The sequence below is a fragment of the Nyctereutes procyonoides genome, unplaced genomic scaffold (genome assembly GCF_905146905.1).
Source record: "Nyctereutes procyonoides isolate TBG_1078 unplaced genomic scaffold, NYPRO_anot_genome, whole genome shotgun sequence".
Lineage (NCBI taxonomy): Eukaryota > Metazoa > Chordata > Mammalia > Carnivora > Canidae > Nyctereutes > Nyctereutes procyonoides.
Window position 1 is genome coordinate 1,732,298 of NW_026575151.1, and position 16,383 is coordinate 1,748,680.

The 16,383-nt window shown below is 41.3% G+C and overlaps 1 protein-coding gene across 6 annotated transcripts in view; it reads left to right on the plus strand.

The window, feature by feature from the left end:
* The window catches only part of ABCG2 (ATP binding cassette subfamily G member 2 (Junior blood group)), a 142,516-nt gene that overhangs the window by 50,676 nt on the left and 75,457 nt on the right, over positions 1-16,383 (plus strand). For 4 of the 6 annotated variants that reach the window (XM_055313189.1, XM_055313191.1, XM_055313192.1 and 1 more), the window contains exon 1: positions 15,678-16,071. The exons of 1 other annotated variant lie outside the window; for it this stretch is intronic. The gene's annotated coding sequence lies outside the window, so the exon portion shown is untranslated. Of the gene's footprint in view, positions 1-15,677; positions 16,072-16,383 lie in introns of those variants that run through there. One more of the 6 variants, XM_055313190.1, reaches the window with a different exon arrangement.

The following is a 16,383-nucleotide window of genomic DNA, read 5'->3' on the forward strand; positions in this document are numbered from 1 at the left end:
AGAGACTACTTAAAAATAAAATCTGAAAAAAAAAAAAAAAAAAAAAGAAGGGCACCTGAGTGGCTCAGTGGTTGATCATCTGCCTTCAGCTCAGGTGGTGATCCCAGGGTCCTGGGATTGAATTTTGCATCGGGCTCCTCACGGGGAGCCTGCTTCTCTCTCTGCCTGTGTCTCTGCCTCTCTTTGTGTCTTTTATGAATAAATAAATAAAATCTAAAAAAAAAAAAGAAAAAGAAAAAGAAAATAAATAGAAAACCAGAATAGACCTATAACTGGCAAGGAAATTGAATCGGTAATATAAACCTCCCAAGAAAAAAAAAGCAATGGACCAAATGGTTTCACAGGTAGATTCTACCAAATATTTAAAGAACTAATACCAGTCCTTCTCAAACTCTTTCAAAAAACTGAAGAGAAGGTGTGGGACCAAAACTACACAAAGACACTAAAAGATAAAAAGAACTATAGACTACTATCCTTTGTGAATATAGATGCAAAAATTCTTAACATAATAATACTAACAGCAAATGGAACTCAGCAATTTATTAAAAGGTTTATAAACTGTGACCAAGTGGGATTTAACTGTGTGAAGATGGTTCAACTTATGAAAAACATCAATGCACTATACCACATTATTAGAATGAAGGGAAAAAAACTGCACGATCATCTTGTGTACCAGATATTTGCAGAAAAAATATTTCACAAAACTGTCACCTTTTTATAATAAGAAATAATAAACTAGGAATAGAAGGAAACTTTCTCAACATGATAGAGACCATATATGAAAGATTCACAGCTGACATCATATCAGTGGTGAAAGACTGAAAACTTTACCCCTAAAATCAGGTATAAGACAAAGATGCCTCCTTTTCCCACTTCTTTTCAACATGGTATTGGAAATTCTATTCAGGGCAATTACGCAGGAGAAAGAAATATATCCAAATTGGAAATTAAGTAAGATTATCTCTGTTCATAGATGGTATTATTATTATTATTATTATTTTTTTTTTTTGAAGAGAGAGGAAGCATGCACTTTTGGGGGTGGAGGTGGGGCAGAGGGAGAGGAAGAGAGAGAATCCCAAGCAGGTTCTACTCTCAACATAGAGCCTGTCACAGGGCTCAATTTCATGATCCTGACATGATCTGAGCTGAAATCAGAGTTGGATGCTTAACTGAGCTGCACAGGCACCCGACGGTATGATCTTATGCATAGAAAACCCGAAAGAGGAGATCCCCGGGTGGCTCAGCGATTTGGCACCTGCCTTTGGCCCAGGGTGTGATCCTGGAGTCCTGGGATCGAGTCCCACGTCAGGCTCCCGGTGTGGAGCCTGCTTCTCCCTCTGCCTGTGTCTCTGCCTCTCTCTCTCTCTCTCTCTCTCTCTCTCTATGTCTATCATGAATAAATAAATAAAATCTTAAAAAAAAAAAGAAAACCCGAAAGATTCCACACACACAAAAAAAATTGTTAGAACTAATGAACGAATTCGGCAAAGTTGCAGGCTACAAGATTAACATGCAGAAATCACTTGCTTTTCTATACTGTGTCAGTGAACAATTTGAAAAGAAAATTAGGAAAACAGGGATGCCTGCCTGGGTGGCTCAGCAGTTGAGGAGCCTGCCTTTGGTTTAGGGTGTGATCCTGGAGTTCTGGATGGAGTCCCACATCAGGCTCCATGCATGGAGCCTGCTTCTCCCTCTGCTTGTGTCTCTGCCTCTTTCTCTGTGTCTCTCATGAATAAATAAATAAAATCTTTTTAAAAAAAGAGAGAGAGAGAGAAAGTTAAGAAAACAATTGCATTTGCATTAGTATAAAAAACAATAAAATACTGAGGAATAAATTTCACCAAGAAGGTGAGAGACTTCTACACTGCAAACTGCAAATCATTACTGAAAGAAATTAAAGAAAACATAGATAAGTAGACAGATAACCATAGATTGGAGTATTTAATACTGTTAAGATGACAGCATTACCCAAAATGATTTACAGATTAAGTGTAATCCTTACCAAAATCCCAATGGCATTTTTTGCAGAAATAGAAAAACCCATCTAAAATGCTTCTGAATCTCAAGGGACCCTGGATAGCTGAAATAATCTTGAAAATGAAGAACAAAGTTCTGCAAATGAGAACAAAGTCTCACACTTTCTGATTCTAAAATTTACTACCAAGCTAGGATAATCACAACAGTGTAGTGGTGGCATAGGTCAGGCATATAGACCAATGGAATAGAATAAAGAGCTCCAAAATAAACCCATGCCTACATGATCAATTTATTTTCAACAAGTGTACAAAGATCACTTAATGGGAAAAGGATAGTCTTTTCAAGAGATGATGTTGGAAAAACTGTATATCCACATGCAAAAGAATGAAGTTGGATTTTTTTCCATACACCATGGATAGAAAACACTCAAAATGGATCAAAGACCCAAAGGTAGAGCTAAAACAGTAAAATCCTTAGAAGAAAACAGAGGTGAAAATCATTATGATACTAGATTTGGCAATGATTTCTTGGATATGATACTGCTGCTTATTTTACAGGATGCTTTCCATCCTTGGCTTATGACCATTACAAGACAATAGCAACCCTCAAACATTATGACCACAAAAAGGTCACTGGACATTTCCAAACATCCTCTGTGTGTGTGGGAGCATTATGAAAATATTTATGAATAAAATTATTTGGTATCTGAAATTTGTCTCAAAATAATTTGTAGGAGGGTGCCTAGGTGGCTCAGTGGGTTAAGCGTTTGCCTTGGGCTCAGGCTCAGGTCAGGATCTCAGTGTTCTGGGATCAAGCCCTGGGTAGTTGCACTTCCTGCTCAGTGAGGAGTCTGCTTCTCCTCCTCCCTCTGCCCCTCCCCCGCACTGGAGTCCTCTCTGTCCCTTTAAATAAATAAATAAATAAATAAATAAATAAATAAATAAATACTTAAAAGCATTCTTTAAAAATAATTTGTGGGAATGGGAGAGAAAAGGGGAATATGAATAAAATTAAGATTGGCCACTAGTTGCTGATCAGTACATTGGGGCTGTACTGTGAAATGTGTATAATTTTCCATAATAACATGAAAAAGTAAAAAAGATGACATATATTTGAGGACTTTTATTTTCAACACTATTGCAGCATTAAAGACTCTGAAACTACCCAGCTACATAATATCTAAAAATACTTGATTAAATATTAAAACCCATTTTTAGATCATCAAGTCCATTAGGCTCAGTAATGGAGCAAAGATCAGGCAGGTAAGCTAATTGTTAAAGCCCTTGGGTGTTTGAGATACACCGTGGTCACTGTGATCTGAACTGCATTGCACAGAACGGATGGGGCCAAAGCCTTGAATTCACATAAAATGGAAGCATAATGGAGAAGCATACCCTTAGAAAGGGCAAATTAGAAAGGAAACCCACACTGCAAAGGTAGACCACAAGAAAACATTGCTATCTTGGCCTACGCTATGAATTGACATTTTAAAAAGAAGAAAAAAAAGTTCCCTGAGAACTTGCAGCCACTGGTCAAATCTTACGCCTTTGGGTATATTCTTTATGAATTCTTTGCATGATCCAAAAACACAAGCCTATAATTTAAAGGCTCTGAGGATGGATAATATCGCTAGGTGTCTGAGAGAAGGAAATCCAGACTTTTCCAGATGAATGTACCCTCAACTAGGCCTCAAAGAATTCCTACCGGAAGATTGTCTAAAAAACTTAAACAATTATAAAACAAACATCAAGCAAGCCATAGTTAACAAAACCAGAATCACAAAGACTTCAGATAAAATTATCAGAATTAAAATGAAAAATAATTCTGCGTGAAGTACATTAAAATGTAAAAAAAAAAAGATATTGAAAACATGAACAAGAATAGGAGACTATCGAATAATTAAACCAGTCTGAAAAATATTACTTTTCAAAATTAAAAGGATCCCTAGTCATTGAAGTTAAGAATTCGGATAGAAGATAAATACAACTCTATAGAGAATAGAGAAGATACATCTGAAGAAATTATCTAAGATATAACACAGAGAGACTAATATGTGGAAAATATGTAAGGGCTAAGAGAGATAGAAGAGTAGTCAGAAGGCCCATCAGGGTGTATACGAGTCTTCCTGTTTGCTGTAAAGGAAGCCGCCCATAGGCTACATCCATAGCTAGAGTCTAGCTGTGACTTTTTTTTTTTTAGAATTAACAAGATTTAATTCATTATCAGTCTTATAAACTACTGAGGCTGGGAAGGCCAGGATAGTAGCTTGAATCTCATACACACTTTTATTGAGGATGAATCTCATGTGGGGAAGCCCGTTATTCAGCAGGGAGCAGTGGGAGCACAGGGCTTATCAGTGTTGAAGACTGCCCCAAAGGCAACTGGTGAAACCAGGCTCTTCACACTCCAGTGGCCCCAGGGCCCATTGCCCCCTTTATGGAGAGGAGGCATGGAGATCTTTAGAGGCAAGATGGGCTTCCCCGCCAATGCAGTGTGTCTCTGCCTCAGTTTCCCCACTCACACAACATAGCCACACATCCCTAGGCAGAGTTGAACAGCACTGTCTCACCATCTCCACCCTTTTATAAGTGGCCGGGCTCACCTACACCTTAGGCTTCAGACAGTGCCTAACTCTGGTCCTCTGCTTTGTGTCCTCTGCTTTGTGGGCTTTGAGTTCCTTTTATTTAGACAAACTCCTTACCCCTACTACTTGCTTCTAGACCCAAGTCCCTCAACCTGAAATATTTAGTTAAACTCTTACCAGTGGGGGTTTCTGTCATGGAGATAACCATATTGGATTTGCCACTCCTAGACTTTCTTGTTTTTCCTCTTTTATGTTGATATGTGTGAAGGGTGAGCAAATTCATTCCACCTTCTTTCTCCAAATTTTTTTTTCTTAGCAGTTCCTACAGGAAATAATGGTGTCATTATTTTTTTTTAATTTTTATTTATTTATGATAGTCACAGAGAGAGAAAGAGAGAGAGGCAGAGATACAGGCAGAGGGAGAAGCAGGCTCCATGCACCGGGAGCCCGATGTGGGATTCGATCCCGGGTCTCCAGGATCGCACCCTGGGCCAAAGGCAGGCGCCAAACCGCTGCGCCACCCAGGGATCCCCCTGTGTCATTATTTCTTATATCAGCACTCAGGTAAAGAGCCAAAATGTGAGCCTAAATTGTTTAGGAGCTGTATCACTTTGGGTAAATAGCTTAATCTCACTATGCTTCAGATTCATCTGCAAGATAGAGATGTTAGTACAATCCACCTAAGGGCATTGTTGTGAGGATTAGGTGAGGTTTAAAAAAAAAAAAACAACTCACAAAATTTATTTATTTATTTATTTATCTATTTATTTATTTTTAAAGATTTTATTTATTTATTCATAGACACAGAGAGAGAGGCAGAGACACAGGCAGAGGGAGAAGCAGGCTCCATGCAGGGAGCCTGATGTGGGACTCCATCCCAGGTCTCCAGGATCACACCCCGGGCTGCAGGCAGCGCCAAATTGCTGTGCCACCTGGGCTGCCCAACTCACAAAATTTAAAGGCTCTTGGAACATGCCTGGCAAGGAGCAAGTACTCAATAATTATTAGCTGTTATGATTGACATTGGGTGAAAATCGAGGTTACCTTATGTTTTCCAAATACACATAATTTTGTTTTAAAGATCTTATTTTTCTATTAATGAGGGACACACACACACAGAGAGAGGCAGAGACATAGGCAGAGGGAGAAGCAGGCCCCCTGCAGCGAGCCCAATGTGGGGGAGGGGGACAGGATCACAACCAGAGCCAAAGGCAGACGCTCAACCACTGAGCCACCCAGGTGCCCCTAAATACGTATCATTTTATTCTTATCTTTATTCAACGCTGTGACATGGGTATTATCACCCCCAATGTGAGCAAGGAAATTGAGGCACAAAAGGGTCAAATAGAAAAAGCTCTAGAGGTGAGAAAAAACCTGGGTACATCTGGATTGGCTAATGGCTTTGTCACACACAGCGTAATGGATGTTTGTTTTCTGGTTTAATATGGGTTCTGGGCCAAGTTATAGGTGTTTGACTTTGCTGACTTCATCTATCATAATATTAAGCATAACAACCATATGTGAAAAAATCCAAAGTATAATGAATCATATGTCATTTAATGCTCATTACCCTTTGACTTCATTTGCTGCCAAGAACAGATTCTTCCCTCTGCAGGCAATAAAGTGTTTATAGTAGTCAGTAATATATCATGTGAAAGAGGTCAGTCATTGATGAAACCCTCTTCTATTTTTACAGCTTGGCAGATACAGGTAAGGGTGGATAGGCCCCTTAATTGCATATGATAAACTCACTTTTATTATCCAGTCGATAAATTTTTATCCATTATCTGTTGTGTTCAAGGCCCTGAGAGAGGCAATATTTAGGACATAGATGGAGGGGGAAGGCATTACTTTCTCACAATTCCATTAACCACCCATAAGGTTTTGGGTTTCTCGGGTTCAAGATCTTGTAGTCAGCTTAGCTCCTTTGTCTTTCAGCTTCAAATTCCTATCAGTTACCAGGTACTATAAACTCCTCTTTCACAATGTTTCCTTTATGCCTCTTTCCTCAGAAATTCTTCCACTGTTGCTCTAGTTCAGTCTTAATTTTGTTCATTTCCAGACTGATCTCCGCCTTCCCGTATCACCCATCCATCCTATAGGTGAACAGATCAATCTTTCTAAACACCACTTTGACAATGTCATCCTTCTACACTAAACTTTCATTAGTTTCTCACTCTCAAGGTAAGTTTAAATTCCTTAGCGTGGCATTCGAGGCTTCCACAATTTGGCTCCAGCCGGAAGATTCTCTCACATTTCTCAGTATTCTCTTAGAATAGAACCTTTGAGATGCTTCTTGGGGGACAGGTTTCATGAGTAAATGCTGTATACATGTTCTGCAATGATGAAACCTACTTAATTAACTTAAAAATTATTTATTTATTCGAGAGAGAGAGAGAGAGAGAGAGGCAGAGACACAGGCAGAGGGAGAAGCAGGCTCCATGCAGGGAGCCCGACATGGGACTCGATCCCGGGTCTCCAGGATCAGGCCCTGGGCTGAAGATGGCATTAAACCACTGAGCCAACCGGGCTGCCCTGTTTGTAGTTTATTATCAATACCCCCAAATCTCCATGCTCCACTGGAGTCACTGTCCCTTCCAAAGATGACTACTCTTTTGATTTCTATCACTATTCATGAGTTTTCTGTTTTTTTTTTGTTTGTTTGTTTGTTTTTATGGAGATAAAACTGGCATATAACAAACATTTTTTTTGATCTGGGTGGCAAATATACAGGTGTTTTCACTTTATAAATATATATCGAGCTGTTTCCTGAGATTTTCTCTACTTATTCTGGATGTGTGTTATACTTCAATTAGAAAAGCTCACTTAAATGAAAGACATTATGAATATGTGAAGTTTAGTCTGCTGGACTCTCAACATTTTATTTTATTTTATTTTATTTTATTTTATTTTATTTTATTTTTTAAATTTTTTTTGACTCTCAACATTTTAAAAAAAGATTTTATTTATTTATTTTAGAGAAGAGAGAGAGAGAAGAGCACAATCAGGAAAGGCAGATGGAGAGGGAGAGAGAATCTCAAGCAGACTCTCTGCTGAGCACAGAGCCCCACATGTGGCTAAATCCCACAACTCCGAGATCATGACCTGAGTTGAAATCAAGAGTCAGACACTCAACTGACTGCGCCACTCAGGTGCCCTATAAACTCTCAACATTTAACCTTTTAGCCTCTTTCCTGATTCTGCAGGTTAATTATCAATACCTAACCATGTATATTTTTTCCCTTGCTTCTCATTTTTAGGGCTTGGTTACCTCTGTGAACTTTACAACCAAATGAATTATTTCTTCTTTGGTTTCTTGTCTGCTGTATAAAGCCAATTATATGAACCAAAATAGCCTGGCTTCACATCTGGGCTCTTAACACCTCTACCCCCTCAACACACACACACATACCACATACACAGAGTCTCTTTCTGTATTTATGCCACCTGTTCTCTTCTCCATGACTTTAAGAATCTGACAACTGGTTCAGGCATTTCCCTTCTCTCTAAGATGGTCACTATCTTGGCAAAGTCTGTGTTTACTTATTTTTATTTATTTATTTAAAAATTTATTTATTTGGGGATCCCTTGGTGGCGCAGCGGTTTAGCGCCTGCCTTTGGCCCAGGGCGTGATCCTGGAGACCCGGGATCGAATCCCACATCGGGCTCCTGGTGCATGGAGCCTGCTTCTCCCTCTGCCTATGTCTCTGCCTCTCTCTCTCTCTCTGTGACTATCATAAATAAATAAAATTTTAAAAAAATTATTTATTTACTTGAGAGAGAGAGAGAGAGCGAGTGAGCAGGGAGGGGCAGAGAGAATCTGAGTAGACTCTGTGCTGAGTGTGGAACCTGATGTGGGACTTGATTTTACGACTCTGAGATCATGACCTGAGCTAAGACAAGAGTTGGATGCTTAACCGACTGTGCCACCCAGGTACCCCTATTATTTATTTTTAAGATTTCATTTTCAAGTAATCTCTATACCCAATATGGGGCTCAAACTCACAACCTTGATATCAAGAGTTGCCTGCTCCATTGACTGAGCCAGTCAGGTGCCCCAAAGTCTGCGTTTATTTAAATGATCAATCTGTCACCCTGGTTTCTGTGCTTTTTGATCTTCTCAACTTCACCCCAAGGGTAGGTAGAATTTTAAAGATTCCCTTCTCCCCCAAACGCCAAGATTCTAGTTCATTCACTGGTTATTTAACCAGACACTACTCTAGATACTGCTCTGGGGAATTTTCCAGCTGTAATTAAAGTCCCAAATCAGGGACGCCTGGGTGGCTCAGTGGTTGAGCATCTGCCTTCGGCTCAGGATGAGATCCCAGGGTCCTGGGATTGAGTCCCACATCAGGCTCCCTGCAAGGAGCCTGCTTCTCTTTCTGCCTGTGTCTCTGCCTCTCTCTCTCTGTCTCTCATGAATAAATAAATAAATTTTAAAATAAATAAATAAAGTCCCAAATCAGTGGGCCCTGAAATAGTGAGATTATCAGGTTGGGCCTGATTTAATTACACGAACCCTTTAAAATGTAGAAGGGGGAAGTTTAAGCGATTTGAGAAGAACTTACTTTAAAGATGAAGGGAGTCACAAAAGAAGGAGTGTGGACAGCCTCTGGAGGTGCTGATTGATGGCAAGGAAACAGGGATCTCAGTCCTAAAGCTGCAAAGAATTGGATTCTGCCAATAACCGGACCTTAGCAGCAGATTCTTCAGATAAGAGCCCTCCTTCAGGTAAGAGCCCATCTGGTTGACACTTCGATTTGGCCCTGTGATACACAGAGCAGAGCCTAACCTAGCCAGCTGCCCTAGATTCTTGACCTCCAGAATTGTGAGATAATAAATGGCCCTTGTTTTAAGATGCTAAAGCGATAGAAGTGTACCTCTCTTCCACCTTCATAATCCTACTGTCATGTCTAAACCCTGCGACCTTGTTAAAACCTGGAATGCCAGTCTTAGATGCCAATTTCCTGTTCAGTGACCTCATCTTCATGGTTCAGCTCCTTAGCCTCCCCTCCATGGGTTCTCTTTCTACCTGTCTCTTCCTGCCTTCACTTTCCTATGACAAATCATTTCACACACTCAGCTCCTTGCTCCATTTTTCTATGCCTTATCCACTCAGCAAAACCACATTCTAGAATTTATTTAACCTTCTAATCTTCTCTATCTTTATGAATGGGAATTCTCTGTGAATGGGAAAGCTATGACCCTGAGAAGTTCACCACGTGGGGGTAAGCACTAAAGAAGGTACTGTGTCCTCACCAGCTCTTTGCCCTTGGTGGCCAAGCTGGCAAATAAACTAAGAACTCGGGGCAGCTGGGAAAGGCTAGGAAGGTATTAAAAATCTTATGAGGGATCCCTGGGTGGCGCAGCGGTTTGGCGCCTGCCTTTGGCCCGGGGCGCGATCCTGGAGACCCGGGATCGAATCCCACATCGGGCTCCCGGTGCATGGAGCCTGCTTCTCCCTCTGCCTGTGTCTCTGCCTCTCTCTCTCTCTGTGTGACTATCATAAATAAAATAAAAATTAAAAAAAAATCTTATGAGAAGGATGAAGAGAGCTTCTCATAGGTCTGTATAGGAGCTTTTCTAGTACAGCAACTGATCATGGAGTTACAGGCCCAGGAAGTTCCTTTGTTTAAAAGAGAATACTGGGGTAGCCCCGATGGCCCAGCGGTTTGGCGCCACCTTCAGCCTGGGGTATGATCCTGGAGACTGGGGATCAAGTCCCACATCAAGCTCCCTGCATGGAGCCTGCTTCTCCCTCTGCCTGTGTCTCTGCCTCTCTCTCTCTCTCTCTCTGTGTCTCTCATGAATAAATAAAAAAATCTTAAAAAAAAATAAAAGAGAATACTGTTCTTGGTTTTGCCTTGATTGCCATTCTTATAATAAGCTATACGCTTTATCAGCATTAAACAGATTTGTATACTTTGCTGTGTCTGTTGTTAACATTCCACCAAGGAATAATACCTTGCTGAAAACCATACAGGCAAGTCCCTTACTGGTGTGATTATTAGTGAGGCATATTACCACCATCCCCCTCTGCAGAAAAAAAGAAAAATTTCCAATTATTTTTAGAGTTTTCAAAAAGTGAGGCTCAAATGATTTCATGAATGAGTATGTCGGTTTCCCTGTTTGTCTGTTTTTGTCCATACATACTGCCTACAAAAGCACCTGGTGACACCTCACCCCTGCCAGTGCCCATTTAAGATCTTCAGTGTATGTTTATAGGTGTGGACTCCAGATGGCCCCAACACTTTCTATTAGGATTGAAATGAAATCCTAATTTTGATAATTCTGTGGTTTGATTGCAAGGCTCATAAAATATGACAAAACAGTGACTTCAGCTACCTTAAAGAAAGCCTAGTCGATCAATACTTATCAAAGATTCAGACTCCTTCTGTTTACTTGTTCTGCAACCTAAGAAATCAATAGAGGGAAATGGGAAAAGGCCTTACATAGAAAATTTACGAATAAACCACAAATGATCATTAAACATTAAAAAGTTTACTCTAGGGAACCCTGGGTGGCGCAGTGGTTTAGCGCCTGCCTTTGGCCCAGGGCGCGATCCTGGAGATCCGGGATCGAATCCCACTTCGGGCTCCCAGTGTATGGAGCCTGCTTCTCCCTCTGCCTGTGTCTCTGTCTCTCTCTCTCTCTGTGTGACTATCATAAAAAAAAAAAAAAAGTTTACTCTAAGTCAAAGAGATGTAAATTAAAACACTGCCATTTGTCATCTATCAAATTTAAAAAGATTAAAATTATTATTCTATCCAGTAGTTGTGAGAGCTCAGGTAAACAAGCAACCTTTTAAATTGTTGGAATACTGAATTTGGCATGAATGATTTTATGGGAAATCTGGTTATACGTATTAACAGTTTTGTTTTGTTGGTTTTTTTTTTTTTTTGTATTAAAAATTTTTAAATGTGCAATATCTATTGCCTGAGCAATGCCCCTTCTAGAATTTATCTGGATGTGTGCAATGACATGCTACAAGGATGTTTTGCGAATAATAGGAAGACTAGTTAAATTAATTATGGTACATAACAAACAATGGAATACACCATGCAACTATTCATTTTAAAGTTATAGAAATATACTGAATGACAGGGGAACCATGTTTGTAGTTTACAATGGAGCAGTTTACAAAATAATTATAGTTACCGATTTTTGAGTGCTAACCGGTGTTAATAATTCTGTTCAGGGTTTTATACACATTATTTCAATCAATCTTTCTAACTATCCTGAGAGATTGTTTCCCCTGATTACCAATAACACTAAAGACCAAATAAGTAGTACAAGTGCAAATCTCCAGGGTTTGGGAGAACCAGGATATAGATGCAGGTTATCTGACTCTACAGATGACGCTTTTTAAAGTTTTATTTATTTATTCATGAGAGACAGAGACAGAGAGAGAGAGAGAGAGAGGCAGAGATACAGGCAGAGGGAGAAGCAGGCTCCATGCAGGGAGCCCGATGTGGGATCCAGGGACTCCGGGATCACGCCCTGAGCCAAAGGCAGATGCTCAACCGCTGGGCCACCCAGGCGTCCCCAGATGATGCATTTTATCGCTGTACTAATTGCATATAAGCCCATTTTTATTTTTAGAGAAAATACGTATGCACAGAAAGAAACTAAAAGCAGGTAGGATGTGGTTGCTGGGTTACAAGTCATTTTTATTTTCATCTTGCTTGGTATTACAATGAGAGAAAAATAAATGCCAGAATAACACAATCAGTGGGAATCTATGGGGCTCTACCAACACTGGGCAGTTACTCTTTTCTGGCAATATAAAAGAGGTTATGAGACAGAGGACAGAGAGCAGCAGTCTCAGAAGCTGTGAGTTCCCCTATGCACCCCTCTAACTTTTGACCTTGTCAAACTGTTTTCCTTTGTACCGGGTGACTCATCTGTAAATTAGCAAGGTCATCTTTAGATTCCTCCCTCACTATATTGTGACCTGAAACATCCAAACACTAAAAGAGAGGACAGGACATTTGAAAATGATTAGCCCGGGCAGCCAGGGTGGCTCAGCGGTTTAGCGCTGCCTTTGGCCCAGGGCCTGATCCTGGAGACGCAGGATCAAGTCCCACGTCAGGCTCTCCCTCTGCCTGTGTCTCTGCCTCTCTCTCTGTGTGTGTCTCTCATGAACAAATAAATAAAATCTTAAAAAAAAAATGATTAGCCCAAAATAAAACCCTAACTTAGAATCATTTTAGACTCCTTAACAATGCAGTACATTTATGAAATGCTGGCTTTAATCTTTTATTAAACAGAATTTGATGGCGATCATCGGTTTCAGAGAATTAGAGTGAGATTAAGAATTAACGTAACTTTAGCTAGCATATACAGTATGGAAAAATCAAATTCTTAAAAATTAGGCTAAAGACAAGGTAGAAAGTTTTGTTTGTTTTAGTGATTTTTAACCCTATTTTAGGTGAAGCTATGTCTTTAAGTATTGTCGTGTGTCTTTATATGTATGTGTTCCTGACTAAAACACTGACATTTTATTGATTTACTTTTAAACACAATTCTTTTTTCCAATATAAAAGTTGTATATCTGCACTAAAACAAATTTAGAAAATTACACTAAAATAGAAGAAAAAAAAGAACCATAATGTCACAGCCCAGAAAACTAACATTTTCTTGTATTGCCAGCTATTTTCTAAGTTTTAGATTTGTTTTCATTTTACATAATCGCAGAATGCTATATTCAGTTTATCATTCTGTTTTTATCAATTTTATGTGTATATTTTTACATTTTTATAAGTTCCATCTTGGAATTGCCCTCAGAATTTGCTGGCAAATTAAAAAATCTTTACTGATAACAGTAAAGTTTTGTTCTTTGGGTGGTGCTTTTAAATTTTGCAAACAGTTATTAAGAGCCATCTCTGAAAAGTTTTTCTCAGTCTTGGCTAAAGTGATAAATATATTTGTATACGAGTGTTTAAGTGTCTTTAAATGGACTCTAATCCAAAAAACCATGTGTTTGGGCACATCCTGGATACGTACTTTAAAATCCTCTAAAAGGGGGACGCCTGGGTGGCTCAGCGGTTGAGAGTCTGACTGGCTCAGGGTGTGATCCTGGAGTCCCGGGATCGAGTCCCATGTCGGGCTCCCTGCATGGAGCCTGCTTTTCCCTCTGTGTCTCTGCCTCTCTCTGTGTGTGTGTCTCTCATGAAAAATAGATAAAATCTTTAAAAAATAAAATAAAATAAATAAAATCCTTTAAAAGTATGCAGTATGGTACTTTAAATATTCTAAAAGGATTGTGCATAATTAATTTCTTATTTAGGCTTCCTGGCTAAAACTTCTGTTTTAAGGTAGGTTCCACACCCAACATAGGGCTTGAACTCATGACCCTGAAATCAAGGGTCACACACTGTATACTAAGCCTGCGAGATGCTCCGTGATGAAAGATTTCTTGCAGGGAGTTACGAATTAACAGTAATTTCTAGTGTTGCTTTAAATAGTTTGATTTTTGCTAGTAAGTGCAAACTACAAAATAGATCCAAGTACTAATTTCCCAGAGTCAAATGTTGGGAAAGCCATACACACTCCTAAGGCCTGATAACCACACCTTTTCTTGAATATGCACACTTCCCAGCTTTTCCACCCGAACAGTACTGCAGAGAGGGATTTATTATAGGGAGTGCAGAATACAATTAAACCGTTCACAGTAATATTTTCTTTTTCTTTCTTTCTTTCTTTCTTTCTTTCTTTCTTTCTTTCTTTCTTTCTTTCTTTCTTTCTTTCTTTTCTTTCTTCTTTCCTTCCTTCCTCCCTCCCTTCTTTTCTTTCTTCTTTCTTTTCTTTCTTTCTTTCTTTCTTTCTTTCTTTCTTTCTTTCTTTTCTTTCCTTCCTTCCTCCCTCCCTTCTTTTCTTTCTTTCTTTCTTTTTTCTTCTTTTCTTTCTTCTTTCCTTCCTTCCTCCCTCCCTTCTTTTCTTTCTTCTTTCTTTCTTTCTTTCTTTCTTTCTTTCTTTCTTTCCTTCCTTCCTTCCTCCCTCCCTTCTTTTCTTTCTTTCTTTCTTTCTTTCTTTCTTTCTTTCTTTTCTTTCTTTCTTTCTTTCTTTCTTCCTTCCTTCCCTCCCTCCCTCCCTCTTCTTTCTTTCTTTCTTTCTTTCTTTCTTTCTTTTCTTTCTTTCTTTCTTTCTTTCTTTCTTCTTTCTTTCTTTCTTCTTTCCTTCCTTCCTCCCTCCCTTTTCTTTCTTCTTTCTTTCTTTCTTTCTTTCTTTCTTTCTTTCTTTCTTTTTTTCTTTCCTTTCTTTCTTTCTTTCCTTCCTTCCTCCCTCCCTTCTTTTCTTTCTTTCTTTCTTTCTTTCTTTCTTTCTTTCTTTCTTTCTTTCTTTTTTCTTCTTTTCTTTCTTCTTTCTTTCCTTCCTTCCTCCCTCCCTCCCTTTTTCTTTCTTTCTTTCTTTCTTTCTTTCTTTCTTTCTTTCTTTCTTTCTTTCCTTCCTTCCTTTCTTCTTTCTTTCTTAGATTTTATTTATTTATTCCTGACACACACACACACACACACACACACACACACACACACACACACAGAGGCAGAGACCCAGGCAGAGCGAGAAGCAGGCTCCATGCCGGGAGCCCGACGCGGGACTCGATCCCGGGACCCCAGGGCCACGCCCTCGGCCGAAGGCGGCCCTAAACCGCTGAGCCCCCGGGCGGCCCGCACAGTAATATTTCCATTCAACTTCCCCCTCGCAGGGCCCCTTGGATTCAGGATTCAGCTCCTGCATCTACTGAGCTGGGGCGTACTCCCCGGTCTCAGACGCGCATTCGGTACAGACGTACCTGTGACAGGAAAACAAAACCAAGCGGCCAACCGCTGGGTGTCAGCGTCCCCCGGGGCTCAGGGCGCGGGGCACAGTGACCAGAGCGGGGGCTGAGCAGCCTGGGTGGCGACCTGTGATTACCGGGATTAATCACCTCTGTCGCCCTCGTTCCGAGCAAGCCCGGGAGGCGGCGTTTTGGGCTTGTGCCTCTGCCCCAGGGGCCAGTCACCTCCGCGGCCTGGGGCCGGCCGGAGGTGGGGGTGGGACCCGCTGCCCCGCGAGCCGTGCCAGCCCCGTCCGTCCGCGCGCGGCTGCAGGCGCAGGGCGCTTGGTGGCGGCCGGGCGGGCTGGGACCCCGGGAGCCGCGGCCCTCGCCCTGCCCCGGGCGGGCGCCGACCCCCGCAGCGCCGACACGGTGGGCGGCCGGGCCGCGCGCAGCCCCGTCCCCAGGCCCGAGCGCGCGGGAGGCCCGAGGGAGTCCCGGCCCCGGCGGAGATCGGGCGCACCGCGCGGAAGCAGCCGGGAAAGGCGCCAGGGAGGCTTTGGAAGCGCTCTCCGGGGTTAGGGAGCGCCGTCCGGATGCTCGAGGCCATCGCGAGGAGCGGCTTCCTCAGAGGGTGCCCCGCAGGCCCGGCTGAGTCAGCGCCGCTCTATATAAGTGAGTGTACGCGCCCTGCCTCTGAGCACTCGGACTCCGAGATCGAGACCTCGGGGAGGCTGGACCTCTGGTGAGCCGCGTGAGTAAACGGCGGAGACCCTTCGGGAGGCCGGGGGCTAATTGCACGGGCATTTGCTACACGAGAATAGAGAATAGAAAACTTGAGTGGAGGCGACCAGGTGTTAGTTAGTCCCTCCCAGTTTGATGTGGGAACGTGTGTGAACTCCCAAGTCGAGAACGCAGATCTGGCTTTTAGAAATCAGTGCCTTGGAGCAAACCGATTCTGTGTCTGCTGGTGTGTGTTAAGAACCAGTTGCTGAAACTCTTGCCTTTCTCCAAAAGTAGGAAACGGAAGTTGTGATTAGACGGTTAAAAACTTATCGAGCATGGA